Raw genomic sequence first — 2933 nt, forward strand, 5'->3', positions numbered from 1 at the left:
CATTCGGGTAACGATCAAGGAGGTGGACAGCGATCAAGCACCCTTCTCTCCAAAGTAGACCACGAAGGCGCAATGATATTGAGATCTGGTGACTGTGGTGACAAGCGTATGAGACAATTCACTCTTGTGCTCAGGAAACTTGGCATGGACGATTTGTGCCTCGTGAACAGGGGTCCTGCTGTCTTGTAACACAGCATCACCATTTGGAAACAAACATTGTACCATGGAATGGACCTGATCAGCCTTATGGTCACATAACCTTTGCCAGTAATGCGACCTTGCGGAGTAAACATGCAGCCCAAGGAATATCACAATATGGCTGGCCAAACCACCATAGAGCTGGTACGGTGGTTGGAAATAGTGTGAAACAAGACTCATCCATTGCTCAATAGTCCAGATTTTATAACTTAGGCAGCACGTTTCCCTGTTACCTTCATTTGCATCACTGGTGAATGGTTTTGGAATTTCAGCTCCGCTTGCAATCCACTGCTTACGGAGACCTCTTCGTTTTGTTTTGGTGCTGACAGAGTTCTCCAGTACTACATTCAGTTCTGCAGTGAATTTTGCAGCTGTCGTCATCTTGTTTTTCGTCACAATCCTCTTTCCTTACATGTGGTATAAATCGTCGATGCGGTGCGTCCTGGAACACCGAACACTTCGGCTGCCTTGTTTACGGAAGCACGCGACACACGGCCCTTGCAACGTATTGAGGACACTGCAAACGTACCGTTCGCGGTCAAACGTAACAGCACAACCTGCAGGTTTGGCTAGCCTCTCTGCATTTACGTTCAAACACTCATTTTTCGCAGTGTTTCCATATTTTGTTCCAACACCTGTAAGTGAACAGGAGCGTTACGTTTTCAAACTGTATCCCGCAGAATGGCCGCAAGATAAAAGGCTGGAGAAATTCGTGCAATGCAGAGGGGTGTTGACAGTCTTCCGGCCTACACTGAATTTGCAAATGCAATAAGCAGGAGAAAACTCTTCTACCACAGTGTGTACGCGTAACGACACGCAATATGGGATATGTAGAGGTAAGGAAACGCCTTTGGCATTGCTGGGGCACTACCTCGATCAGTGAAAGGACACCGTACCAGCACCAGAAAATGGGCTATACTTTTTCGTCTTGGATACAGAAGCTGGAATCATTGAATGAACGATATTACGCGTACGCCATTCAACGGGCATGTGGAATGCTGTTATACGCTGATGTATTGCTTTTTCTTGTGTATGTTAAAGACCTCACATCGGTTACATTGCCAGATGCTAAATTCGTTTTGTTTGCAGATGATACAAACAATGGAATAAGCAGCAAGTCAAGTACAGATTTAGAAATAGCTGCCAATCAAATTTTCACTGACATTAATAAGTGGTTTAAAGTTAATTCTTTGTCATTAAACTTTGAGAAGACCCACTATATGCAGTTCAGAAACTGTAAGAGATTTCCTTCCAGCATGAGTACAACGTATGAAGACATACCGATCGAAGAGGTTGACAGTGTTAAATTTCTGGGATTACAACGCGATAATAAATTCAGTTGGGAAGAGCATACCACAGAATTGCTTAAGCACCTAAACAAATCTGTATTTGCCATGAGAATTATGTCAGATATGGGAGATATAAATATAAAAAACTTGCATGCTTTGCTTACTTTCATTCTATTATGTCGTGTGGGATGGGGCAACTCATCAAACCGAGCAAAAGATTTTAGAGTGCAAAATCGTGTGATAAGAATCATTTGTGGCGTAAATTCAAGAATACCTTGTAGAAACCTGTTCAAGGAACTTTGTATTCTAACCACTGCTTCTCCGTATATTTATCCCTTAACGAACTTTGTTGCAAGTAATACATCTCTATTTCCAACCAATAGCTCAGTACACAGTATCAATACTAGGAATAAGAAGGATCTACATAAAGGCCTAAAATCACTTACCTAGGTCCAAAAAGGGTTCCAATGTTCAGGAACACACATTTTTAATAAATTGCCAGCAACCATTAAAAACTTGGTTTCAGATAAAGCACGGTTTAAATAGAGTTTGAAAGACTTTTTGATAGGTAACTCCTTCTACTCCATAGATGAATATCTTAACATATAATATTTAATTATCATTTCATTTCTAGCAAAGCTGCATGGTCATCCACGGTAACTGTTCTTTCGGGAACAGATACTACCGTCATATATTTAGTTAAAAATATGGGTTCCCGGCCTTTGACCTTCTTGTGCGAACGCACACGCTATGCCCGAACTCGTACGGGATTTGGTAGATTAATCTGCCACGAGTAATGAGTATGATGGGCAAACATCTATTAGGCGCACTACGAATGTAGTGTTGTGGACATGTTGGGAATGTGGATCCCACGGGGAGCGTGCAAGGGATAAGTCCCTGCAGACGCACTATCCTCTGTGCCCGCGGTGGCTCAGATGGATAGAGCGTCTGCCATGTAAGCAGGAGATCCCGGGTTCGAGTCCCGGTCGGGGCACACATTTTCAACATGTCCCCAATGATGTGTATCAACGCCTGCTTGCAGCTAGGGTGTCTATTTAATTATCATTTCATTAACAGAGACTATTAAGTCAGCTTAATAAAAATAATCTCTTAGATTTCAGTTCTGACAACACTTCCTCACAACAGTCAAGATTAGGTATTTTTGGGTATGATACATTTATTAATAGCAGATATCAGTATTTCATTCTGACAGTATGTTAATTCTGTAAATATTAACTTTCCCAGTTTACTGCATTGTACTAGCTTATTTTCGACTATCTCCTGACAAATGATCAGGGTAGTAAGTATTGTATTCAAATATTTTATGTTTTTATGTCATACTTTCAGGCATGTTTCACACCCACGAGAATCATCTCATTTTCGGGGTCTATGGAACGAAAACTGAATCTAATCTAATCTATTCCATACTGCTGTGTAGGGTGATGA

General features: G+C 41.5%; 1 non-coding gene across 1 annotated transcript; it reads left to right on the forward strand.

Moving 5' to 3' along the window:
• The first annotated feature begins 2406 nt into the window (after positions 1-2406).
• On the forward strand, positions 2407-2481 carry Trnat-ugu. The gene has a single exon. It is a non-coding gene; the product is annotated as a tRNA-Thr (tRNA).
• The last annotated feature ends 452 nt before the right edge of the window (positions 2482-2933 follow it).

The sequence above is a fragment of the Schistocerca piceifrons genome, chromosome 1 (genome assembly GCF_021461385.2).
Source record: "Schistocerca piceifrons isolate TAMUIC-IGC-003096 chromosome 1, iqSchPice1.1, whole genome shotgun sequence".
In the NCBI taxonomy this organism is placed as follows: domain Eukaryota; kingdom Metazoa; phylum Arthropoda; class Insecta; order Orthoptera; family Acrididae; genus Schistocerca; species Schistocerca piceifrons.